A 27,629-nucleotide genomic window follows, 5' to 3' on the forward strand; every position below is an offset into this window, starting at 1 on the left:
TTGTTAAATGACTGCTCTAAGGGATTGTTTCAACCCTTTCCTCCCATTTTAGTATTGGATCTTAATCTCTTTATTGCAAGTAACATCAGCACTAGTAGAATTAAGAATTAAAGTTTGAGCCAGTGGTATTTATTCCTGTTTTATCTCTAATGATGAAGAATCCTCAGCTGATTTCCTGCTCAGATTTGATGATTCACAAGGCTTGAGGTTCACCTTTATTTTATTTCCAGAATCTCATTTTGGTTTAGAGTATTTTTCCCCCCTAATAGGAAGCTGCTTAATTGACTGGTAAAACAGACACAGATGTAGTTCATTTATTTTGTAAGTGCAGATGTTTTGCGTGCGAGGAAGTCGGGCAAAGATTGGATTTAGAAAGGCCCAGATAAACAGACACCAGCCAACAAAACACTGAATATCACAAAAAACTTACTGCTATAAAAGCAATGACATAAGGAGCTCTTGCTTCTCTGTATTTTCCCCCAGGAAGAGGAGTGGAAAAAAAATTCTGTACTATAATATTCAGTCATTCAGATTCCTAAGATTAAATGTCTCTGTAATCAATGCACTCTTTCTTTTTTTTTTTAATTTTGTGTTAGACTGTTATAGTTAGGATGCCATGAACTCAGCTCAGGGTAGCATGGTTTGCTACATGGGAGGCTTTTCAAGAACTGTAGGAAATTGTCTCCTTGAGGAAGGAAAGGATAGGGAGTTCCTCAAGCCATTTGCAAAAATTACAACTATTCTAGTTAATGTGGGTAAACTGGGTAATTTTTACACAGAATTCTATAAAATGGTGTATTTTAAAAACTGTGTCAGGGTAAACACATCTTTCCAATATCTATTTAAAGTACATAAATATTTATTATTGTCCTTCTTTTACAGATTAAGAAATAAAGGCTGAATTGACTTGCCTAAAGCTATAACTAATTAATGCAAGGATAGAATGTGAACTTGGGACTTTGAACCGAGAGAACAAACAAGATGAAACACTGCAAATGGAAGCATAATGAAAAGATAATATAAACTTTATATTTCAAGCATAAACTCACTACTCCAATGTACAAATCATCCTCCCATAAATGCCTTTAGGCAAATAAGCAGCCTGAAAAGCTGTTTCTCACTGAAAACAGAATCTGTTTAGACCAGATCATTTCTTTACTTGCCAATTTTGTGCATCTAGCATTAAGCTTGTTGCTTCTGAGAAAATTCCTGAAGACAAACTGGAATTTAAATTAAATTTTCAAATAATTTGAGTTCAAATGAAGAGAATCAGGCAAATTTAAACTTCATCAGGAATAGCTGCAGCAAAATGATGCTTGAAATTTCTTTTACTTATCTCCTAGGTAGATGGTTGGTGTGAGTCAGCCAGAGCACTTGTACTAAATGTGGGAATGGAGCTGACTCAGAGACAAGTGATTGGCATCATTTTATGGGATGTCATCAACTGCAGCTTCAATAAATGTCAGTTTTTCATCTGTCTTGGTTAAATGTTAATTTTCATTGCAATTTTGACTGAACATAGCAGGAATTCTTTTTTTTTTTTGGCTTTTGGTGAGTTCCCTGGATCACAGGGGCCATCCATGATTGTTGTTTTTTTAATGGAAACGATGGTGCATCTTCAAGCACAACTCTTATTTCTCTAAATTGCATGCCCTGGAGGTGATAGCACAGACATGGTCACTGCACCACTCCAGTGTCTGTGCATTTTGGGAGAACAGTGTAGTCCTGTAACAGGGTTTGGGATTTCTTTCCTCTTTTTCTGGACGTTATTTTGGAAGGAATTTTGGAAAGAATTCATTGCAGTGGTTTTGGTGAATGCCTTTGTGTCACTGTTGGGAATTGAAAGATAGGGAGTTTTTAGTGGCATTTCTGTATAACTTTAAGCAATTTCAGACTTTCATAGTAATATTTTTTTTTTCTAAACATGTTAAGTTAAAAGCAGACCAAACATTTCCTAGTTTTCTAAGCTTCTAAATGCCTTCTGTACTGGATGTTGTTTGAATTGCATTCCTTTGCCTGAACTGTCTTGTTTGTTCTGGTGTTTGTGATTCATCTGAATGTGCACTAGCCAGCACTTGAATAATGGAAAACCTAAAGTAAATAAGTGATAGTGCCTGCTAGAGAATCAAAAGGTTCTACAGTGAGCTGTGGTGCTCTTTAGAACAATTTAAATATCTTTCTGTTACAAACAAACTGTTGAATGAAGAGTGGTTGAATGGAAGCTGAAAAGGCTGAATCATTCAAGTTTGGGACACTGGGAGTCTAGTCTAAATTTAAGTGTTATTACTTTGAAGTTCTTAAAAGGGACTATAGGGCATTCTGAGAAGGGCTTTCATTACCTCTGCTCAGGATTTATAATTTAATCTAGGGTTTGGAGGATTAAACTGCGTTTATTCTCATTGCACCAGAGTTACAGTGTACTCCCATATATGGCATTTTTTTAAAGGTCAATGGGTTGGAGTTTTTTTTCCTTAAAGTGAAAGATGCTTTAGAATTTAGATGCCAGTTCTGTAATTAACAACAGGAAGTTTGTAAAATGATGGGATGTGGTTTTTGAAAGGTTCTGAAATATTAATCATGTTCATCACATTGATGTAGGTATGTTCTTCCTAGTAGAAGACATATTTGTATTTTAAACCTGAATAATTTTGGCTTCTGGGGATTTTTTTTGTTTTGGGGGGGGGTTAGTTGTTTTGGTTTGGGTTGGGTTTTTTGGGGTTTTGTTTTGTTTTGTGGGTTTTTTGTGTGTGTATTTGGTTTTGATTTTTTTCCTTAAATGTGCCCCAGAAGCCAGAGCTATCTTACAGGACAATTACTTTCAGAAAGATTGAGGAAGGTAGGTACCTTAGAGTTGATCTTTTCATCATGTTTGATAAATTTTGAAAGAAAATGGGTCAGACTGTAACATTAGACTGTAAAGAAAGTGAAATATGAGATAACTTAAAAAACAAAGTATATCTGTTTGTACCATATGCATTTACACTTTCTGTCTGAGCTGCATGAGATAAGCTTGTGTGAATCTTTCACTCCATCATGACAAACTTGACCTCTTCTGTGTCACATAACTGTTTTCATACAGTCCACATGTGGTCAGTGTGGTGATCCTCCAGTTTTGCCTTCTATAAACCTTGGTTTTGTTTTTCTGACAATTCAGTTCCTGTTGATTCAAATTCTTTGTTTGTTTGTTGTTGTTTTTAACATTCTGCCAAAAGCTGTTACTTGAAATTGTTGTCTGGCAGCACTGACTGAAGCTTGTCAGAGCCTGGACTCCTTTCATTGCTCAGCCACCAGTTTACATGAAGTTTAGGGGAATTTCATAGAGGCTTCAAACCTCTTAAAAATTTGGCTGATACTGGCCAAAAGTTATGGGGCAGGTTGCATGTGCACCCTTATGTTATCATACAAGAAATCTAAGAAGGTTGTTTAATGTAAATTCCTGACCTGATCCTGTATTTGCTTCTGGGTTATGGAACAATTTCCCTCAATGTGGTTTTGCAGCCTTGCTTTGTTCCCAGGGAACTCCCTGTGGGTTTTGCCAGAGCCATACTGATTTCATTAAGATGTGGGCATCAGAATGGCATCCTAGAGTTGTCCTATCTCAAGTGTAAATGCTTTGCTACATGCTTGCTCCCTCTTTAGAAAGGCTGTTGTGCAAGCAAACCACACTGATTTCCTTCAGCATTATCTAACTGGCAGTTTGTGGGCAGCAAGTGAGGAACAGCAGATAAAGATTTTGTTCTTTCTGACTTTCTGACCAGTGAACCACATGAAATTTTGTAAAGCTGGAGGTGGGGAAAAACCCCAGTGTGTTTCAGTCACGTTATTAGGTTACAGCTGTAAAGGGTATTATTCATTTATCACTTCCTTCTAGAAGCTTTCTGTAACTGCATGAGCTATTCCTGCACTTCAGTGACATGTGCATCACAAAGGCTTGAAATCTGGAATGGATGGGAAACTCCTGTTATTTCAAATTATGTAGTTGTAAACTGGCTGCAGGCCTTTGGGTTGAAAGACTAAGCATTGGCTTGTATCACAGAGGAGATAAAAGTTGATTTTACAGGAAGAGGAAACTTAGACACGCTAGTATGGAGCTCAGTAAGCCCACAGTGAATATATGTTGGCTGCTCACAGATCATATCATAAAGCAATTTATTTGTATCAGTGGCCTGTCACATCATGGAGGATCAATCTTTCCTTAAATAGAGAATACTTATTAAGGAAAGCTACTGCAGACCTGAGCTTGCATTCTAGCTGTGATATCTCTGTGGGCCAATAACCACATGTTTTATCTGGTTTTCTTCCCAGTGCAGGGACATGCCTAGTGAGTAACACATGAAAACCAAATATAACAAGGGTTGATACATTTGGCCAACTTAGAGAGTTTAAGTATCTCATTATTTTTTCCTACTTCCTGCCTTTTTTTTTTTACTTGAAATGTATCTATCTAATTTCTTTTTAGCAGCCTAGGCAAGGTTCTTTCCTATTTCATCTGCAAATTAGTCTTTTTATGGGTATGGCTATGTTGAATGATGAACTTGGTTGATATTTATTAATTTTTGTGGTAGCTTTTTTACTTGCCTCTTTCACGAAGTTACAGTTATTTTTTCTTGTTTTCTTTCTACATCAAGGAAGGTGAGGGTCACATTCTACAGGGGAGGAACAAAGAAAGATGTCAGAAATGCACCACTTACCACTATCAATAAAACTTTAATTAACTAAATGCTCTGTCTGGCTTCTTGCCCATGTAATATATAAAAATCAGAGAGATTCTCCTAAGTCATTATTACTGGTTATCAAAAATACTTATGTTTCCATTTACAGTAAAGCCTGAAGAATAATTGGCTGACAAGTCTCAATATGCAAAGAAAACTTGATTATTCAGGTTATGCATTTCCCTACATTTGCATGTTTGCACTGGTGTGCTGCACAGTGCAGCATTATCATTCCAATCCATATTTAAAATTGCCTTCATATATGCAAAGTGTGAGTCCCATAGCAGGATCCCTGTTGACATTCTTGTAAGGTCTGCCCAGGGTTTGTAGCATCACAGAAGGGTTTGGGTTGGAAGGGGCTTTAAAGATGATCTATTTGCAACCCCTGCCATGGGCAGGGACACCTCCCACTAGAGCAGGTTTGGTCAGTGCCCCATCCAGTATGAGGGGTTCCATCTGCAGGAATCCTGGGAGAGGAGAGCTCCTGGTGAGCAAAGCCTGGGCCTTGCCTCCTCCTGTGCCATTAACCTGGTTTCTCTTGATGTGATGTCTTGCTGCAAGTGCTGTTCACCACTCAGTCAGGATTTAAACTGTCTGAGCAGGAATTGGGCAGCTGGGCTGCCACTGCAGATGGTGTGACTCATCTGCCTCCCCTAGGAGGAATCAACCTCCCTGCTCCAAACTTCTGTGAGGTTTTTAATAATTCCCAACTTTTCCTGCTGGAGAGCAGTAACAGTCTGCTCACCTGTCCAGAAGGGATTGAGCCAGTATCAGTTTTGCCTGCATGTGGATGTCCTTTGGCTGCATTTACAGTCACTTGAATGAGGAGGAAAACAACTCTGACTGCCTTGCTTTACTTTTTATTCCTGAATCTTCTGGTTTTTGTCTCTTAATCTTCAGGCTCAGACAATAAATGGGGTTTAACTGTGGATCCTAACACTGAGCTGATTAGGTGCAGATCTGTGGATCAAACATTGAGCTGTCAGAAGGAAGACTTGCTGTGCTGCCCACGATGAAGTGGTGTTTTGTTAGATCCCCAACAGACAAACCACAGGTCAGTGTGCTTTTCCAGAGCCCAGCAGTCCCTGGGTGCCATCCTGTGTGTACCACAGGAGGGGAGAATGCAGGGCCAGCATCCACACCATTGTTAGGGCAGCCCTGGCACCAGGCAGGAGCTGGGGCTCCATCAGCTTCAGATTTGGTGTGACTCTCCCCCAGTTACCCACTTGTGGGTTGGTGCTGTGGGATTGTGGGTCCCTCTTTCCAAAGGGTCACCTGCATCACCTGCTGCAGGAACTGTGGCACTGTGCCCAGGTGGCCCTTGAGCAGTGCAGGTGCTGGCACACAGGGGTGACCTCAGGCAGCACTTCCCACCACTGAGCCTCCCCACATGGCTTGCCCATTTCCCATTAATTGCAGATGCTGTCAGAGTCTCCTGGCTCTTTTCTTGGCAGTGTTGTTGTAAGAAAGCATTTTTAGTAGCTGCTTTTCACCATCAAAATGATTATTCTGCTGTGAATCAGAGCTGACTTAAATGCAGGTGAAGGATGACTCCCTAAGCTGGGGTGTCTCTAGCAGACCCCAAAAGCAGTTGAGCTTTCTGCCCGTGTCCTGAGCTGCCTCACATCATCTCCATGTCCCTGAGTGGGGTTTGCCACACCTGACAGCAGCCTGTCCTGACAGCCTGCAAAGGGTGGGGGAAAGAAAACATCCTGAAATCCCAATCCCTACAAATGGAGAGCCCTGGTAGCCATTATTCTTTTGAGAGCCAGGACTTCCCAGGGTTGCTCTTTGGGGCACAGGAAAAGTCATTGTTTTCTTCCAGCCCATTTTTTTCATTCCCTGGTTCGCCATTCACGTACATTTCCTCTTAAGTGGTGTTTACATTTTCAGCTTTAAAATGTGGGAAAGGTTCTGTCGTGGCAGGCTGTAATACAGTCCAAGTAACTATTTCTGAGCTGGCCTTGCATTGCCTCTTGCCCTCTCATCTGTCATCAGCTCCCTCCTGTGTTTTGTGAAGTTTTTGCTTCACTGCTGAGAGTGGCACAGCAAAAAGTGAGATCATACAGAGCTCAAGTTACTGTTGAACCAGTTCAGGTCTGTTTAATGGAAACCTTCCTTCTCCAAACCCTTTCACACTCCTTTTACTTGAGTCATAAAACTTCTTCTGTTTGAACTTAGTGAAAACAAACCCCAAACCCTCTCTGTTCTAGTTACAAAACACTTTGATTCCTTTCTCTGTTTTGTTTCACATTATTTACTGAGCTCCTGCTGGAGCAGCGTCTTGGGGTAAAAAGACACTGCTTCTTAGCTGAACAATTTAAATTTTTTATCAAGGGAGATGTATAACCAAACTCTTTGTGAAATGAGTTAGCCATCCATTCTACTCCAGCTCCAAGAAGGAAGTGTGGATCATTTCAAAACCCAGGAGAATTCAGACACGACAGGGTAGGTACCTATGCAATAGTTCTTCATCAGCTGTGGACATACAGGACAACTTCTGTCTGCTTCTGCAAAAGCTGCCATAAATGTATGACTTTGGGTGTGTGTGTGTGTCTGAGCTCATGAGACAAGGGTGAATTTTTGCATGTTATGCTGAGTAGTGGTGTGTGAGCATCAGCCCATATTTACAAAAACTGTGGTATGTGTCTTTTCCATTTTTGAAATTTTTTCCTGAGGCAAAGATGTGCCAGGATCTATTGTTAACCTTGTTAAGTAAATTCCATCTCTCCTTCTGTGTTCTAGTGCTGCTCTTTGGGTTTCTGTGCTATTGGCTAACCTGTTAGTGATACTTAAGTTTAAGGGGATCTAAGTTGCAGAGTCAGTCATGTGAAGAAAACAATAAATTGTATTTACTTCTGAGTTTTTTCTCTGAACTCCTTGTATTGCTTTTGTTTTTTTTTTGAGATGGGTGATATGAAGTTACTATAGCAGGGTGTGGACAGCTTTTTAAAATTATCAGTCTTGTATTTATGCAGGAAAACCTTTGCTATCTTCTGCAGTCAGAATTTCAGCAAACCCACTATCACTGCAGAATCATTTGGGTGTGGGTTCTCTCTGCTTGCTGTATTTGACTTTCACAAGGATCAGTACATATCTAAAAACATTTAATGAGAACTAGTAAAATATTTTAGCCCTGCAGACTTGTTTCTCTGTAAGCATTCAGCCAACATTATTGAGATCAATGGTTTCCTGTGTTTTATTAGCACAGCAATTTCAGCTGGTCGTGCAATCTCACATTTCTTTTTATAACTATTTTATAAGGAGAAGGACCCAGTTAAACCAGTTCAGGTTTCTCTGTTGCAGTGCTAATGCTTGCTCTCATTGTAACAAATCTGTCTTGGCTGTCCATCTGCTGTGCTTCCCAAGCCTCTGCTGTGTCTCTTTGGCACACCTGCAGTTGTGCCAAAAGCTCTGCAGTCACTTAGGCAGCCATATCTTTTTGACCATCTTTGCCTCCTTGTACCCAGATGTGCACACAAAAGTGCACAATCCAATGTTTGCTTGGTATTTTTGAGCCAGCACAGGCTGAGATTACAAGGTGGTTCCACCTCTCCTTGCAGGACTGCTCTGGACACTGAGAATCACAATCTCCCAAGCCAGAGCTGTGTGTCCCTCACACCCTGGGGACAGAGCAGGGCTGGTGCAGGGACATGGTAAAGAGAGTAGGTGACAGCTGCTGTGGGGTGATTAGGACAGCTTGTGCTATCTGATACAGGGAGCCAGGTGGTTTCTGTTTGTTGCCAGTAAGGGTGGGGAGGATAAAAAGTGGGCAGGAAAGAGGGGCCATCCTGTACCTGCATCCATTGCTCCAGTGCAGGTAGATCAGCTGTAGCAAGAAGACTTTAGCTCTTGGGACCTTGTGCCTCAAATATTTGTTTTCTGCTTCTCCAGACCAGAAAAATACAGGTGAGCAGAACCTGAAGGCTTTTTCAAGACCTAATGCTGAGGTGCCTCTGATCCTGCTCTGGATACCTGTGACTGGTAGAGCTGTGCCACTGTGGTCTTCTCTGCTCTGCTGCTCAACTGGTGGCACCAGGAGATGAATGGGAGCATCCACTACATTTGTGCCTTTGTCTCCATGCAGGAATTCTGCCATTATTGTGGTACAGGAGTGAGGTCAGGGGAGGGTTCTTAACATCTCAGTTGGGGTGGTAAAAGTTAGGTAAAAGTTAGCTTGCTGTGAATTCAGGATTGACAAAAACCTGTTGTAGGGTGGAATGGCTTGGTTTGTCTTGGGACCTTCCAAGTATTTTGTTGAATGTATAAATGGGGGTAGGTCTTTAGGATTCTGCAGGTCAAAATGTTAATTTTAACTGGACTAGAAATAGATAAAAGTAATGGTGAAATTTTTATTTGTAAATTATTTTTAAATAAATCTGTAGTTTAGCCATAGTGAAATAATTAAATCTAACAGCCTTCCTTGCCTGCCCTGTTCTAAGAAGCTTCAGGCTTCCCCTTCTATTACATCTTGAAATTTACTGGTTAAGAGGTCAGAACCAGGGTTTTTTTTTTTTTTAGAAACAAGCATAATGTCTCAGTAATCTTTCAAATTCAGAGATATTTTCTTGATTTTTATTACATTCAATGAATTCTGCAACTAGCTATTTTAATTCAATAAATAGCTGCTCCAAAGCTGAGAAAGTGATGAAAAGTCATGAATGTGACTAAAATAGAAAAAGACAGCTCTAGTAGTTCTAAAATCTGGAATCAGGACCAAAAATAATCAATTTGTGAACTTGAGATAATAATTACTTTCATAAATTTTATCTATAAATAAGATGTCTGTTCCACTTTGTGCCCAGCCTGCTTCAGGGGGTTTTAGCTAAGTAAATAAAATCAGTTTTGCTTTGATGCTTTTTGTGGACCTACTCTGCCTTCACTTCCCTCTCTTATTGCAACACTGATAGGAATATCAGTTGAAAGTGTGTTCATGTAGAACATTAGAACTGAGTAATTTTCCATGTGTAATGAAGAATTTGGGTAAGTGTGTGTTGTATGTGACTAATTAGTGGTGCAGTTTATTTGCTTCTTCAGCAAACAAAAGGCTCATGTTACAACAACCCTTCTGCAGAGAATAGCAATCAAGATTTCTGCTTAAATGATTTTCATCTTTTAGCATCTGTTCACTTCTAGAATACAAATCAACACCAGTGCATTCTCCTCTGATATGTCTTCTTTGAATCCTTTTTAGCTGAAGAGAAAAATGGAGGCATGGCATTATTTTGAGCCTGCATATGCTTTGCTCTTGATGTAAAACAGTGAAACTCACAGACTGCAAGCTTTCAATATGCAGATGTTGCCCCTGGCTGTGCAAGAAGATGTTTAGATGGCAGATCATGAAGAAAATTCCTGGTCTTTTAAGGAAAGATTATATTGGGTAAAAATGAGTTTGAAAATTGAAGCTTGCTATGACTTCTTTCTTAAATCTAATAGATGCCTGGATAGAGGGAATTACTCATAAGAAGGAAGTCATAAAACTGGTTTGAATTAGATTTCAAAGGCAAGGGTTATGTTGGTCATTTAAAGCCTTGGATTTCTCACCACCACCAGAGTCAATAAATAGCAACCTAACACAAGGTTCTGGCAAAGTATGGTCTGGTATGTAAGTTTTGCAAGTTAAAACTGAGTGATTTGGGATCAAATTTAGCATCTGTGGCTTGTGCTGGAATAGTACCTAGGAGGAGATGGCTTGTTCATCCACCAGCATGGGATGCTTGGAGATCCCACTGAAACTGAGCCATTATTTTATTTATGCATGTTTTCACTTGGCCTTCAACTCTGAGCTGGTGAATGTAGGTCAGCTGCACCGTGAGGCCCTGGGTTCTGAAAGGAGATTGCCAGTCCTGTCCCAGTGCCTCTTTCCAGTACCTTTGGGCTTCATTAACAGTCTGCTTGCTGGCTCCCTCCAGCACAGAGACTATTAGCCATCTGACACTCCTTTGCCCAGGGGCTGCATGTTTGCTCAGTAATGAAGGAAATGGGTACATCTTTCTAAAGCTGTTACAATTTCCCTACCACCACCATCTTTACTGTTAACCCAAATATTTGATATTAACAAAATCACAGAAGACTAAATAACATTTTCAATTCCAACTGGATGTGATTGCTTCCAGGATGTTACCAGGCAGTATCTTAAGCCATTTCTATCTGAATACAAAATCTGACTGATGGGAGAGGGAAGAGGCTGTTAATGAGATTATGAAGTGAAGTACTGGCAAACAACATTTTCTGTCATGGAGACTAGGGAAGGAGGAGAACAATTTATGCAAAATAAATAGAGGCCTTTTTTTTACATATTAATTATGGATTAAAATTTGTAGTTTAAGCAGTGAGATTTAATTTCTTAGCTGAATCAGATTTTATAGTTAGTCTGTGGAATAGACTGCATTTGGGATAAATATTCAAAACATAATTATTTGTAAGCATTTAAACCAGAAGTGAGAAGGGGAAAAAATGGTGACAAGGAGGAAGCAACTATCTGTAAGGCTCTGAGACTAGGACTTGTGTATTTAATGGAGGGGTTTGTTTTGGTTTTGTTGAAGCTTTTGAAGCTTTTTCAGTCAGTAATACACACCTTCTCTTCTGAGAAGTCAAGGATCTCTGACAGACAACTTAACCAGGGTTACCAAATGAAAACATATCATCTGTAGCACCCACCTTCCATTAAACTGTTTCAACATCAAAGGGCTTCCACTGAGGATAAGTTTTCTTATGTTTTGCATGATCCACAGTTCATTTTGGTTCTTGAATTCTTCATAGGACTGTCTGCTATGAAGCCATTTATTGCCTTGGTAGTAAGTGAGGGCTTTTTGCTTAGAAAACATTTTCACAATGATGGTGCCTATTAAACATAAAACGCTTCTGAGATATTCACTGGAAAGAATATCCATGAATAAAAAATGAACCACTTAAATCAAGACTATTACTTGTAATTCTCTGCTTTCTTAATCTTGCCTGTTGCTTTCATTCTCTTTATTAGCTTTCCATGATGGGAAAGTTTTCTTTTCAAAAGAGGCAATGTGGCCCTGTTATTCTCCATTGCTTTGTTTCATCTGCAGCTCACACAGTAATGTGATAGGGACATTGGGAGTTACAATTTCAGAACTGTGCATGCAGGCAGTTTGTCCTTAAAACATATTTTTTTTCCTTCCCCTTGCTACTACTTGGGTTTTTTTTTTGCCATATCATCTCTTCTATTTTACTGCTTTTTATTATTTCATTTTACAGTGTCTTACATAGTCTGTGAACACAAAGTAAATCGATGGCTTCTGAATCAGAGGCTATTACAGCATTATCCTGATTAGATGAGGTCTCCTTGCTCTCACTCAGCTAAATCTTAAATAATCCAAAGAACTTTAGGTGGAAGAATAGTTTTAATAAAACTTACCCTGTGTTGAATTCCTGGAGATTTTTGTCTTTCTATCAGCATTCCTCATTGGGGTTATTAATGTAGAGTTATTAACTTTCAGATGTTCACTAAAGCCATGTTTCATTCACTTCTCTTCAGTTTTCTTTTAGTCTTTTAATAAAATAGCCTCATTAGATCTTTGTCACATCTGGACTTGTCTCTTATGTGTGGAAGGTAGAGGTGATTTACTGTCTTAATTTCAAAGTCCCAGATTTTATGCTAAGTACAGTGGCCAGTGCTCAGTGCAGCTGACAGACCTTCCCCAGAGGAAGGCTGGTTCAGTAACAGCAGAGGAATGAGGATGATAACGAGAGCCACGGGGCTGGAGGAATGGGCAGGTGTTAATGCTGGGCAAAACCAGCAAAGTGTGTGAGACTGAGAGTGACCCTCCAGCACTGACTTCTATTCAGACACATTTTGTTGCCCTATTCTTTCTGTGATCACAAAACTTGATTCTGATTTAGTGCATTCTCTTCTCTATCCTTGTTAGCATGGAGGTGGCAATGAGCCCAAGCACTGTCCAAAGTCAGGGAAAGTCAGCACTTCAAAGTCAGCACTTCATTGCTGCTGTGCCCAGGCCCATTTAATAAAGTTTGAAAGCATGCAGCAGCAGTGTGTGCATTTTATGGTGTTGACAGAGCCTCTTTGGCTTTAAATGCACTTTATTTCCAGTACTGTGACAGGGTTTTCATGCAGCTTGATGCTGTGTCTAAGGTTTACCTCAGCATTTCCATTATAAGCCCCTGATTTCAAGGTATGGTGCTGTGCAGCAGCCTGGTTACAGAGGACTTAGTGGGGAAGGATTTTGTCAAGATTAAGAAAGGGAAAATTTGCAACTCCTTTTAAAGTTATGTAGAGTAAAAATATTGAAAGGAAATAAATCCTCTGTGTGTGTGATTAAAATGGTCTTAGATGGAATTTGAGGTGTTTGGAGTAAGAGACATGTCTGTAGTAGAGTGGGAACGTGGAGGGGGTTAAAGGTAGAGTGGGACAGCATTTTTCATGCAGTGAGGACTGTGAAGCTGTTGGCACTGACCTGGAGTAGTAAACACAAATGTTAGCAAGGCTCCTGCAGTGAGCAGGGGCTGGAGTGACTGTAAATGCTGCTCTGCTGGAGTTCACCACCCCCATGTGCTGGGAGCTGTTCCAGCCACAGGATCTGCCTGCAGAGCTGTTTCTCTGCATCACCATTTCCATGAGATGGGATTGCTGATGGCCTCTGGCTCACTTCATGTGGCTTGATGCTGGAATGCTGTCTTCTGTTTGTTGGGAATTGTCTCTAGTTTGGAAGGGAAACTCTTGGATCTCTACTGGTGGCATATTTGTGACTTGTAATAGACTTTTCTGTGACTGTGAACCATGTGCTTGACTGAAATGTAAGAGGAAATGAGTGGGACATCTGGCCTTTGTAAGGGTCAGACTTTCATTTTTACTTTCTTGACTGAAGTTTAATGAATTCTAAGTTAATGTGAGTTGAATGACCTTTTGACTAGGGTAAAGCCTATCTTGCCTGTCTTTTTCTTTTCCCAATTTAAAAAGGTTTCACGAATCTGTGAAATTGTATTTCTGTGTGGTGTCTGTATGGTCATTCCTTGCTCATACACTCAGATCTAAACACACAATTGTTGGAGGCAGTTTGTGGTATTAATTAGTGGAAAAGGAAGACTTGAGTTAATCAGCTCCTAGTGAATGAAATCTTAATGGTTGTATTGAGAGATTCCAGTGTTGGCCTTGTGGACTGTTGTAGGAATTCAGCAGTGTTGCAGTGATACTCACTTCCCAAATGAAAGTCTGTTAAAAAAGAAGTACTGTCTTTGCATGACTTTAATTCTAAATCATCTGCATTAATTTTTAATTTCATATTTTAATGTAAATTAAATGAAGAGTTGATCTAGAACTAATAAAGCAAATGATATGTCAGATTTTTCGAGTGAGAAGGGATTTCTGGCACTAATGCTAAACAGGCTTACATGTTACTCAGCCTCCAACTTTAGTCTGCCAATCAGACTTTGTTTTTCACATATTTTCTTAATAGTTTGCACATTCAGGGAAGGTTTTTTACAAGAAACACTGTAAAAAAAAATCAAATAGAGGTGATTCATCAAGATCCATTCTGATTATTTATAAAGGCAGTATGTGTGCCTATGTATGTGCATATGTATCTGTGTGTTTATGTGTGTGTTTTAAGCCAGCAGGCCTTACCCACACACAGAATGTAATCACATTGTGGTTTATTGAGCACATTTGGGGCCAAGAAATGGGCTGTTTAGTCTCCTTTTAAGTCCATTTGTGGACTTTAAAGGAAAACAAATATATGTAAGCAAGACTGACACTTGAGATTATAAGGAATTCTAATACTCTCTGCCAGAGTTGGGGTCATCTTTTTCCAAGGATGTAAAATTCACGAGTCATATGTTACAGTTTAAGTAGGCAGGATTTGAAATTACTGCACATCTAGAAGTGTAAGAATTAGTTAAATGCAGAAAGGCTTGTTTTACAGAGCTGACTTTGGACTTTCATGGTCCACCTTGAGTTTCCTGCTCTACCTAATTCCTCAAGTAAGTTGATTTCTGATTTGGATTTTAAATTTTATTTTAATGTTCACCTTCTTACAAAATAAGGAAGCTTGATCTCAGCTCTCCAGAGTGTCATGAAGGTAAATTGGAGCATGTTAGTGGATGAACACCATGTTTCTGCTCCTGACTTTAGACCTGGGCTACCATGATAACCAGTCAGGTGAGGAGAAGCACTTGCAGAAAGTGACACCTTTTTTTTATATATATATATATTTCCATATTGCTGTAGAATATGGCAATTTTCATATTGCCACAGCTATGACAAGAAAGTGTTAGAAATTCAGTTTATGAACCCATGTTGTGTGTGTAGGCTTGCAAGGGGAGCCCTCCTGCAAGCTGACTACCAGCACAGGTGCATGCTCCTACATACCATGGTGGAAAGCACTACAAAAAAAGCTCTGGAAACTTGAAAAAACACTGGTGTCTAATGAGAAGTCTCATGTGGATTTAAGCCTATATTTGATTTGAATTTATTTAAATAACTGTGAGAACATGTGCTACCAAAGCCACTTTTCTCAAGACCTAATTGCTTTCAAGTCTTGAAGAACTCATCTTGTGGATGCACGTCTGCAATTCTAAACAGCTTTAAGATAAATGTAGATTAATGAAATGTCTTGAGAGTACTTGCCTATACATGCACTTAACCTAAATGGATGAATAACTGATTATATGAATGTTTCATTACAGAGAGACAGAGGAGAGTCTAAAGTTTTTAATTTAAATTAAGAAGGCTGGGAGTGACTTTCATACGTGTCCAAATGGTATTCACGTGTCTCCTTGCTAGGAGTCTGCCACTCATTTACAGTCTGATCTCATCCCTCTCCAACAGGAGCAGATGGGGATTTTTGAACTTGGCCCAAATTCCTAGAAAGTCTCTGCACTGACATTTTGTAAAGTGTGAGAGGAACTGGGAATTTGGATGGCAGAGGGTGCAGTAACAGAGAATGGTACAAGGATGAAGCAGCAACACTTCCTGCACATCATTCAGCACTGTGGCAATGACTGTGATTATAGAATGTCTCAGTGTGGCAGAATAAATGCTCCTTCTTGCCATCTAGGTGACATCTGACATGGATAGTCTTTGCTTGATTGTTATGTTCCCCATCACCCCCCCTCTTCCCCTCTCCCATTTAATTAGCTCAAAATTATCATTCTTAATGACATTTCCAAATTGGAACATCCTGATACTTGAGTCTTTCCCTCCCTCCTCTCTCATTCAGATTTGTATGGGAATTTTGGCTATTTTGTGGATATTTTGAGGCCTGTGAAAAGGGTCTGAAAGCCACATGCAGATATTTCCTATTCCTCTTTCTCTGGCACATGCCTGCCTGTTTCCTTGTAGTCCTGGCATTGCTGCTCCCCTCTGGGGGAACCTGGGAAGGAAGGCTCAGATCCCAGGGGATTTTGAACATGACTGGCTCTGCTACCCATTGCTGTCTAATGGAACAAGCAGAGATGAGTGTGTGCATTATTGGAAATAAAATAGAGAGGGAAAATTTGGGTTGTTATATTTAGTTACAATAACTTTAACATTTTCCACATGGAAACATGATTCTGCCTTTTTTTAACAGGCAATTCTCCCTTGCAAGTCAGACTGGTAATCCTGTTTGCCCACAGCTTTTCTGATTAAGTTCTTGTTTGCTTCTTCAGGGGCTGGAGATTTTGTGAGAAATCTTACAAGTTGATTATTCATAATTTAAAGCAAAACACTAAAGATAACAGAGAGTGCTTCTGGTGGAGTAACTTCTGAATACAAAATCCTCTTGCTTCTCTCAAAACATTAAATATTCACACAAGGAAAAGTGTGGAAGCTCTTCTTGAAAATGTGTGACTTCAGCCTCTGTGCCAGAGATTTGTGTTAGAATGAAATTGCCATATTGTGTCTGACTACAGTTGTCTCTGTATTTATTAGGTGTCTATTTGCGTGGTAGGCTTTTCAAAGGAGAGCTGAGCACATCTTTTGTGCATTAGTAACATTTAATTAGAAGCATTATTTTAATGTGTGGAAAACCTGTGTCTCTGCATGTATGTAAAATTGCACACTAAGCTAAATTACTGCTTTGAAAATAATTTTCAGTTCTTGAACTTAAATTTGTTCCCCTTTTTCTTAAAGTTTCAATTTATCATTTATTTGGTCTCCTGTTCCAACACAAAAGTCAGATATTGTTAATTCATGTATTTTAAGTCTCTGGGACTGGGTGACAGCATGTAACAGAAGATTGAAGCAGGAGAGGGAGTTACTGCTGGTGAGTGATTAGATGGATGCTGTCTTTCAGTACCTAGCAAGAAAACTGGCAGATGTGTAGGCTGCACACCCAGTATCTGTTTAATGCAGGCTGTTGGAGTTATTATCTGTCATACCCAGCTCTGACAAGCATGGACCAATATTGTGTGCATCTCTCAGTGTAGGAGTCTTTTGCTGTCTCTCACTGCTTCCTTCCTTCTTTGTCTTTCTCTGTGACAAAACAGCCAGCACTGAGAATAGCTCATGTCAACCACCCTGCTGATCTGAACATACTGAGCCCTCATGCTCAGAAATTCCTCCCCAGCTTCCAGGCCCCTCTGGCATCAGTGCAGTGCTGTGCTCTCCCCTTCAGGGTGCCCTATAAACCATGTGCAGTTTGAACCCAGCCCAGAGGCACTCTGGTTCTGCAGGAAGCACGATGCCATTTGGCACTGCTGTGCAGCTGAAAGCCACACCAGAGAAAATGCAAGGAATAGTCTGCCTTTCAAGCTAAATATTCAAGCAGCTGCTTTTGAGCAGCAAGCCTGCCAGCTCTCTGGATGCCATGGATAATAGTATCCCTTGCTGTTCAGTCTCCTTCTGTGCAAGGAACAGACCTCAGCTGACGTTTCTTCTCAAGTTTTTTTACCCCCATTTTCAGGCCTGCACATGTGTTTGTGGTTTTATTTTAAACTGTATGATACAGTTCCTATAGTGAATCCTAATTTACTTTTTTGTCTGACAAAGGTCCTCTTGTCTGTTTTACAAGAAGCATATGCTGACATCCACCCAAATCTTTTCATCAAGGATTTGGCAGTGTAATTATATACGAAGAGTTGTTCAGTCTGTACACCTGCTGAAAGATCTGGCCTACAGTATGTATTTTTTCCCTGGGTTTTGATCTACTCAACACTTGGAAGATAATACAAATATGGTTGAGGCATAACCATCAGTATTCAAAATCTGATTTTTTTTAATTTCAGTCTTATCTGTTGGTTTTATATTTAGTTTACTTTATGAAAGCAAAAAACTATAAGCCACACTTGTTAATGCATAGATTATGTAAAGAATTTAAAAAGGCATAAAAGGTTTCAATTGCTAAATGAAACTTCACATTTTGGTGACTGTGAGGTGAATTGCTCAGTACTGAAAGCTTTCCTTCCCTCTTGGATGGACTGGGCCTTAAGGGATCTCTGGAATAAAGGAGACTCCTTGGATCCTTGTTTTGTTGCTTTCTTCAATGGTAAATTGAAGAAACCTAATAAGAAGAAATCACCTGGTATTTTCTTAACTTCTCATGGAGCATAGGTTTTAGTAGCAGCTGGTGGGTTGTTAGACTTTCCTAAGTCAGCCCTGGAAAGCTCAGGGATGGCTGGCCCTGAGCTGGCCCTGATGGGTGTTTTATGCAAGATTCAGGTAATGTGGCAGCTAACAGTTGTGCAGTTCTTGTACACCCACTCCTGCCTGTGCTCTATGGGATTCAGCTTAAATGGGTTTGTATGCAAAAGCCCTGGATCCCACATGGTGTCACTTGCTTTTTGTGAGCCAGTTCTAGAGGAGGCATCACTCTGTCTGTCTGGTTACCTCGAGAGGGAGCAACATTTGTGCTGTCTTTCACAGTGAACATGCCTGGAGAGTTTCTGTGATCAGTGACCTGTTTTATTGTTGTCTGAGCTCTGCACATCTGTGAGACTCAGCTTTTTCTCTCCCCGTTACCACAGATGCAGAACAGGCAGATGTTTTTATGAAATGGTTGTGACATCTGTGTAGGTGGTTGAGACCTGAGACTGAATCACAGGATCTTCAGTGCTCTGTGTCCATCTTTGCTGTTGTCACAGTCTGTGTGTCACAGCACATGGATGAGCAACAGGCACCAATGGGAATGGAACTGGGGCAGCCTTCTGACTCTGCATGTGATACAGCTACTTCTAGTGATACAGATATTGAAGAGATCAGTGTTACTCCAGCTTCTACATCCTTTTCTTTCATGTGTTTAAACTTTTTAGGAGTAAGTAGCTTGATGCACCAAATAAAAAAAGTGTTTTGGGGGCCTCTCACTGGTCAGAGTGACTCAGAGAAAATGTTAGAAAGTCTCTTTTCTCAGCCTGGCACTTGAAGAAGGAGTCAGAGCTCTTCAGTTCTCAGTCTCAAGGTTTTTTATTGTTCCTTATCTATAAAATATTTTCTCTTGTCCAGCTGAGGTCCATCCAGCAGGACAGTTCCAGGCACTCTGCCTGCCCCCGGGGGGGGTTTTATGTCTTTATACTAAAACTACATATACAATGTTTACAATTACTTTCCAACACCTATCACCTATGTTAGACAGTGAGCTTCTACTCTAAACCAATCTAAAAGTGCCAACATCACAGCAGAAGAAGGAGGCCAAGAAGAAGAAGAAGGAGAAAGACTGGACATGCCCAGATTCCTCCATCTTGCCTCCTGAACCCCTATTCTAGAAAACCCCAAAATCGACTTTTCCACCCCATGATAAATTCACTATTATTCTACCTAAACTGTCGTGGCCTGCAGATCTTCATCCAAGGCTGGTAACTTGCTCCATGGGTCATAATCAAAACCACAGGGGCATCCTGGGCTCTGTGCCAGGGTCTCTGAGCCCCCTGGCAGGGGTCTTGGCATTCCAGGACAGCCAGAGGGATGTCCTGAATTCCAACAGATAGGGACGAGCTCTCAAATGGAATTAAAGGCAGACTTCTGTAACCAATATAAGGACACATTGCCATTCCCCTTTCCATCAGCTGGGACAGAGCTGGCTGTTGCAGCAACTGGATGCTCCTTGTACATGGGGAGCAGTTGTTTTTATAGCAGCTGCCAAAGTGGGGCTGGTGGGGTCTTCAGGAGGGCATGAACCGGTGCAGGACACCTCGGGCTTAACTGGGACAACTGTGCTTGTTGCCTTTCCAAAAACAAGGGGAAGTGTGTTGGGGGGAAGTCCTGTGCATGGGCAGCTGTGAGAGTTTGTGCTCTGGGATGGAAATCTGCCAGTGCAGCCCCTGACCACAGTGGGTACAATGTCTGTTATGGGTCAAGGGAGATACCCAGCCTGTCACTTGTACAGAAAGGGACAGAGGCACCACAGATGCTTCTTGTTCAATACTTTTGCCTTTTCTTGGTGAATGCACAATTTACTGGGGATTTTTAATGCTAACATCCAAATTGTTTAATTTAGTGATTCTCTGGTTTCTAAGAAAATGCTTTGCAGGTCTCCATCTCATTAATGCTTTATTCAAAGTGCAGATCCAAGCAGGAGACTAAAAATAGAATTTAACACTGTTTCTTTTGATTTGAAGAATGGTGTCAAATTACAATACATGAAGAATGGTGTCAAATTAAAGTGCTTAATTTTTTGTGTGTTGCTCTTTGTAGTCTGAACCCTTTTTGTGACAAGTGGCATGAATTTTCTACAATTCTATAAGAAAGCAAATGGCTATCTATTTCTAATTGCTACTGGTTAGGAATGTGATATGTGTGTAATGCAAGAGAGATTGATTAGACTCATTAATGACATGAAATTAAAATGTCAGAGTATAAAAATAATCAACACAGTCACTGCGTTTTTTTATTACACTTTTGCCTTGGGTTTTGCATAATTAAAAAAGGATCATACACACAAAAAGGAATCTTGCCCTAAAAAACAGAACATCTGAGAAGAAAAAAGCCCTCTCAGTTATTGCCAGAGACTGAGTCCCAGGGGACTCAGGAGTTGTTTAAATAATTGCATGAAAAAAAAAACATATAGGGGAAAAAATAGAAGCAATATATATTCTGGTTTAGAATCACAATGAGAAAGCTGGGTTGCATCTGAACATGAGCACATGGTTGTTTTCAGGACTGGCAGAAGCAATGGAAACACTTCCAAACAGATCCTAGTGATTCCATGCCTGGAAGATGAGGAAGGAAATAAATGTTCTTATTAGTGCCTTATTTTCTTTAAATAAGCTGCAGTGCCTTGTTACAAGAATTGAGGCCTTGCTTTAATAATTTAAAACTTTAAGACTTGGATCTTATGTTCAGACCCTTCTCCTTTACCACTGAAGTGTCATCAGTAGCTGTTAGTCCTGGATTCTTCTGTGCTCCTGCGAGCCATCCAAGTACTATTTTTGCAAAATGGTTTATTGAATGGCTTTCCCCACCAGCCTCCCATTTCTTCCCTCCACAGACTCTTTATCTCTGAATTTGTGGCCCAGGAGGTTTGGAAGGCAGAGGATCCATGAGTTCTCTCCTCCTTGGAACTCTCTTCTGACCCTGTGACTTTCTGGTGGGAAAACAGAGGGAAGGACAGGTACATGCCCCTGTGCCACTGCAAGGGGATTCCATGGCAAGCTTGGAAAAGCTGGGGAGGTTAAAACCAGACTTGGTCAGTGCAGGAGAGGAGACCTCTCTGGGAACAGAGTGGCCTCTTCTGTATGGCAGTGGGAATACTTGTCCTCTCAGTGCCTGCTGTGGAGATGATGGCTTCAATGAGAGCATTGCAGGTTTTCTCATGAACTCTGTGGTCTCTTCCAGATGTGCTAAAAATATCTACTGCAATGGAGATTAAAAAAAAATCTGTTGAACAGCTTTGTAAATTTCTGCTATGTTTGACTCCTGCTTTAAAGCAATTTTTAATCTACCTGTTTATATCTTCTGCTGTCCCCACATTGGTGAATACTCAGCTCTGTTCACATTGGATCTTAACCAGCCAGATGTTCTGTATGTTCATTAGCATTAAATATCAATGCCTGGGGCTTAAAATCAGATGAACAACTGGGTTTAAGTCACATCTTGTTTTGGATTAAGATCAAGAATGAAAAATTTTGGCTCAAAAACGTCTTTGGCAGGAGAAGACTTCAGGGGTGTGTAGGTGTGCTACAGCTCGCCCTGGGGCAAGGAAGGGCTGAGTGGCCTCTTGAAGTCCCTTCCAGATTTTCCATGTTTCAACAAAAATATGATTACAGTGGTTGCTGGCTGTGCAAATTATTGTAGATAAATTGCTTTTGGCAACTTGTGTGTGGTTTATGGCTGTCTCCATCACTGCAGCTGATGCAGTGTTCCGTGGGAGAGCGTTACAGGTGCATCCGTGCAGGACTGCAGCGTCGTGTGAGGCTCCCCAGCCACTGCTCTCACCAGCACTTCTGCATCTGTGACTTTGTGCAGAGCTGCAGTATCAATACTGCCCACATTCCCTCAGGAGTCAGATAAGCTGAGCAAGATAAATTGATTTTAGGAGGCTGGCTCCAACTCATGCCAGCTGAGAGTCGAACCTGATGCTGTTTGTAGCTGTATTTTGTCTGATTGTGTCATCTCAATGAAAAAATTTGAAATCTTGAATCCATGGGTCTGATTTTCCATGTACATCTAATTTCTGAGCTTCTTAATTCATGGTACACAACCCAAGTTGCATATATAAGGTGGCCTTTATTTAAGACTGCAAATACTTAGGTATTAAGAAAAAACCAAAATAAATACCCAAACCAATCAAAAACCCCCACAATCCCTCCCCAGCCCAAAAAAATCACACAGAAAACAAATGAAAAAAATAAAATATCAATCACAGCAAAACTACCTCCCATAGAACCAGACAGTAAGAATATGAGGTTGATCACCTGAAAACTGAGTATTCTGAAACACTGTCTTGACATTTTCCATCTATTTAATACTGGGAACTCTCTGTTCCAATTTATTTTTAAACAAGTGCTCTGGGAACACAAATGAAAATGTTTCAAGTATTTCCACCCAGATTTATTTTAGTAAAATTTATTCTGAAACTCATTTTTGTTGAAAAAACATTACTGGGCCAGATTTATCCCTGGAGTAATTGCCCTTGATTTTTAATAGCATTGCAGGAAGGGTACATTTGGCTTGTATTTAATTTATAGCACAGGAAATATGTACAGCTACAGAACATCTTTACCCAGGGCATGGTACACAAGGGGAAAACATGCATGGTTCTTTCAGTGCTTTGTTAATTTAATTGGAACAACAGATGCAGCATTTCATTTATTTGACTGTTGTTACTGAGTTGCTATTCCAGCTCTGGGGCCCACAAGGTAAGAAGAACAGAGACCTGTTGGAGTGAATCCAGAGGCCCAAAGATGCTCAAAGGGCTGGAGCACCTCTGGTGTGGAGACAGCTCAGAGATTTGGGCTTGTTGAGCCTGAGAAGGGAAGGCTCTGGGGACCCTTAGAGCCCCTTCCAGTGCCTGAAGTGGCTACAAGAGAGCTGGAGAAGGACATTGGAGAAGGTGGAATGGCTTTAGACTGAAGGAGGGCAGGTTTAGATCAGGTAGTAGGAAGAAATTCTTTACTGTGAGGGTGGAATAAGTTGCCCAGAGAAGTGGTGTCTCTTTCCATCCCTGGAAATGTTCCAAGTCAGGTTAAACAGGGTTTTGAGCAACCTGGCCTCGTGGAAGGTGTCCCTGCCCATGGCAGGGCTGTTGGAACTCGATGATCTTTTGAGCTCCCTTCCAGTCCAAACCCCTGTATGATACTCAGAGTGTGTATCTGTCTTCCCCAGCTACAACACTGAGTAAAAAGCTTCAGACCTTCTTGAAATGTTAAGCAGTTTTGCAACTTCCTCTCTCTCTCTGCCTCAATAATCTAATATTTTTGCTGAGAGCTCTTGGTTTTGAATCTCTGAGATGTCTTCCTTTGTGCTTATACCAACACCTGTTTCTTCCTGTGTTCAGAGAAAGAAAAATGCCACAGAGAAAGCTTCTTCCTCTTTTCCTGTTTGGTTTTTTTATTCCCTCCTCTCCTCCCTTTTTAGGTTACAACATACTCAGACTTAATTTTAAAATGGAGCTCTCTAGGAGGTGCAGTTTAGGCACAATTATGTTCAGTGGCATTTGGTATGTGTTCAAATAAGTGCTTCCATTAAAGGCATTTCTTAAATTGGAAACCAGAGTAGTAAACTAGTGAGTGCTACTTGTGTTTGGTGGCCTGGAAATAACAGAAATATTTCTAGGGGTATTTCCAGTGGTGTGGTTTAGATTGCTTTCAAACAGAAATTTGTGCCTCTTGCTTAACCAGGACACACAGAAATGAGATGTTTCCAGCTGTGTTATGGGGAGTGGTGTGTAGCCATATCTGTGGCTGGGGAGAGCAGTAATTGTGCTCAAGGGCTTCCTTCACCGGTGTGGATGTCCTGGCTCCACGAGGGGAGCAGCATCTCTCTCACTGTTGGGAGTGCTTCTGTGCACAGGCTCCCCCAAAATGTGTTTATCTCCTCCTCATATAAATGTCAGCAGTCAGAGTCATGGAAGGCTTTGAGCTGGAAGAGACCTTTGAAGTTCATCTTTTCCAACCCCCCCTGCAGTGGGTAGGGACATCTTTCACTTGATTGTGTTTCTCAAAACTCCATCCATCCTGACTTGGAACACTTCCAGTGATGGGGCATCCAGGGCTTCTGTGGATGTGCACCTGTGCCAGTGTCTCACTCACCACCTTCGTCATAAAACATTTCTTCCTTGGTGACCCTTCTCTCCATTCCTTTAAACAGTTTGGCTTCTAGGTGTGAAAGGCCTTTTCTGTCTTTAATTTTCCCAATCTTTGGGACTTTCCACAGCTGCTTCATGGTTTACTCACCTTCCTTTGCAGGGAGGAAGGGTCTTTTATCACTCTTGTGTGGCAGGTAGGAGGGGGTTGTTCTGCAGTTCAGCTCTCATGCTGTAGATCACAGGAGCACACAGCTCTCATTATTTAGATCACTACTTCAGATCAACAGCATTAAAGGCACTTGCAGTCATTTTGTTATCTGGATAATTAATCCACAAGGTATTGCACACAATGTGGTGAATAATACAGGAAATGATTAAACTGAGTATTTTCCCTGGGTTTACATCATACTGTATGTGAATCTGGAAGTAATGGGCATGCTGGAAATCATGTAAAAAGCAGTGGCAGGTTGGATTTGTTCAGTATTGCTGTGGTTTATGAAATTTGAGCTGCAGTTTCTAACTAGTTTGATTTTTGAAGGAACTTTGCCCATTGCTTTAAAAAAGCCATTTGGGAATCTAGATTTTCTGGAGTTCTCATAAGCCCAATGGAGGAAGGTGAGAGTGTCTGGAAGCTGCTTGAGAGTGATGATATTTGACTTTAGTGCTGAACATAGCTGCTTTGATTTGCCCTCTGGATAACCATGCTAATGCCATAAGGAGCTTGCTTTCCCATTTTAGCTGCAGCAGTTCAAGGCCTAAAGGTAGGTGACATGAATGCTTCTATAAATATGTATGTTTTAATCAAGCCATTGTTTATAATTAGATAATAATCATAATGGTGTAAATAAGGGTTAGAGTGAGATGCATAAAGGGTCTTAAGCAAGAGAGAGACAAGTGGTTGATGTCTTTAGTTTTTAGCTGAGGTATTGGGTAAGATTTAGAGCCGGCAGTTGCAGCTGAACAACGCTGATTCATCTGATGTAAGGAAGGTTAGAATGAGGAGTGAGAAATTGGATGAAATTCTTGTTGCCTTGGCCTTCTGTGTCTGCCTTGCTCATTTAATATGCTGTCTCCTCCTGCTTCTCGAGTCACTTGTTGAAGTAATGAAGCTGTCCCATGGGAGGTTTTTGGAAAGGGATGTTTAAAAGACATGTTCAGAGGTTTTCTGCTAAAGGGATGTCAGCACTTTCTAGCAATAGGAAAAAAACCCTGGATGGGATAAAAATCTTCGAAATCTGCATAGATCTCTTTTCCTGCTAAAGAGTCTGTGCTGTAGCCTTTACAAACTTACCCATCTTGGCTCTACTATAAAATTACAAATTTGTTACCTCCCTAGTAGTGAGAATAGGACTTCTGAGGATGCACAGGCACATTTGCTGGCATGCACTTTACTAAAGCTGCTGTTATGTGTGGGAAAGTTCTTCCATTGATTTCAAACTTTTAATGTTCTTATTGTAATTTTTTATCACTGTGTGAATTTAACTAAACATTGTTTTCCTGGAAACACTGTGTTTTCAATGGTAGTTAATGTTTATGTTGAATGGAAGCCATAGGAAAGCACTGAGCACAGTAGGGTGCAGATCAAAATTAATTTGTAGACATACACTTCCTGAATCAAAACCTGCACCCCTGCCCAGCCACAAAGACTTGCTGTTTATTTCCCCAGGCCCTGAGGTGTTTGTGTAATTAAGTGTGTTGGTAAGGGGGAAATAGCTCTTGAAAAGAGGATGTTTCACCCAAAACTATAGGGCTGATGGCTTAGCTACATATGAGATAGTGCCATGCTGCTGGGCTCTCATGGGGTGGCAGCCACCCTGCTCAAAGGCACATAATACTGTATCTCATGCAGCCCAATTTGCAGCAAACAGGTTAGTAGTGCTGGCAAGGTCAGATTTGGGGATGAAGGTGGCAACCAACATCTTTTCTATCTGGGAAATCAACTGAACAGTTAGTTAAAATGTGAGCAGGATGTTACCTTTGTGTGAAGGGTGAGCTGACTGTAAGTCTCCCTGTAAGGACACAATGTTGGCTGAGCCCAGTCAGTAAAATTTGCAAAAGCTCTACTATTTTTAAGTCCCAAAGGCCTTTGGCTTCCAGGAAGATAGAGTATATAAAATGGGGATAATGATTCAGTCATAGTGACTCCCTCAAGTATGTGTGAACAGTGAGGTTGCTCTAATTTTGTTCCAATTGCCATTTGTAAAATAAATGTGTAACATAGGGTCTAATGAAACTGGAATAGGATTGATATTTTCTCATTTCAGACTTACTGGGATTCTAATCTTTTTCATACAAAGTGTTCTGTAGGGTTCAAGGGATCTGAGTCTCTGCACTAGACAGTTGTGTTTTTGCTGGTACAGCTGTTCCCACTCTGGAGTAACTTTGCTTGAAACTGGTACAATCTGGAGTAACTTTGCTTGATCCTGGTACAGACAGATCCCTGTGCTGATTTTCACAAGTACATTGCACAGAAGCTGCAGTCCCTGCACAGCTGACTGTGCCTGTCTCTTCTGAGGGTTTTGCTTCCTTGAGGGCTGTTTGCTCATGCAGGTACAGCAGGAACTGCTCTAGAGTTTCTCTAGTGAGAGGAGCTGGGACTGGCTGGAGCAGAGTGCTGTCTGCTGGAAAGATATTTAAGATGCACACCTGGATGAGCAGACACTGTGTTCAGCCCATATCCACCATCTTCATTGCCAGTTGCAGTGTGCTGCCATTGGCACCTGTGGTGTTGCTGCTCTCAGCAGTGCTGGAAAGGTGCAGGTGAGAAAACAAGAAGTATTAAAGACAAATCTGTGCAGGGGAAGGCTCCTGGATTATTACATCTGATAGCCTAGCTTTCATAAATGAATGCCTTTCTAAACTGGAAGTGGATCCTGTTGCTGCCTTTGTTGTGTTTCTGTGCAACTTTTCTGATCTTTTGTGGGCATCAGTGGAACCACATCCTCTGTGCAGGCAGGCTGCTGGGTTCATTTTATCAGGTCAGAATCCTGTGTTCAACATCACATATCTCCATGATATGAAAAAAGTTATGGCTGGTTTGTTAAAATTCACATTAAAGGATGACTATTAACATTCCTAGATGAAATGGGACTTAATTATAGCAAGCATTTGCTTCAATCTTAAACACTAATGTACATGTTGAACTCCCATTGGGGAAGTGGTGAAGGTGCAGTATTTACACCCTGCTGAGCACTGAGGCTGTTGAGGAATACATGCTGTTTTAAAGAGGACAGATTTTGACAAATGGCTCTCTGTCTTACTACAAACATGC

At 40.8% G+C, this 27,629-nt stretch overlaps 1 protein-coding gene across 3 annotated transcripts in view; it reads left to right on the forward strand.

Annotated features, from left to right (window-relative positions):
* The window catches only part of FAM107B (family with sequence similarity 107 member B), a 59,953-nt gene that overhangs the window by 9,004 nt on the left and 23,320 nt on the right, over window positions 1-27,629 (forward strand). The window contains exon 1 of one of the 3 annotated variants that reach the window (XM_071424065.1): window positions 8,599-8,621. The exons of the other annotated variants lie outside the window; for them this stretch is intronic. The gene's annotated coding sequence lies outside the window, so the exon portion shown is untranslated. Of the gene's footprint in view, window positions 1-8,598; window positions 8,622-27,629 lie in introns of those variants that run through there. 3 annotated transcript variants of the gene reach the window in all.

Source organism: Agelaius tricolor, unplaced genomic scaffold, assembly GCF_023055355.1.
Source record: "Agelaius tricolor isolate 1412-34295 unplaced genomic scaffold, bAgeTri1.0.p SCAF_3, whole genome shotgun sequence".
Taxonomy (NCBI): domain Eukaryota; kingdom Metazoa; phylum Chordata; class Aves; order Passeriformes; family Icteridae; genus Agelaius; species Agelaius tricolor.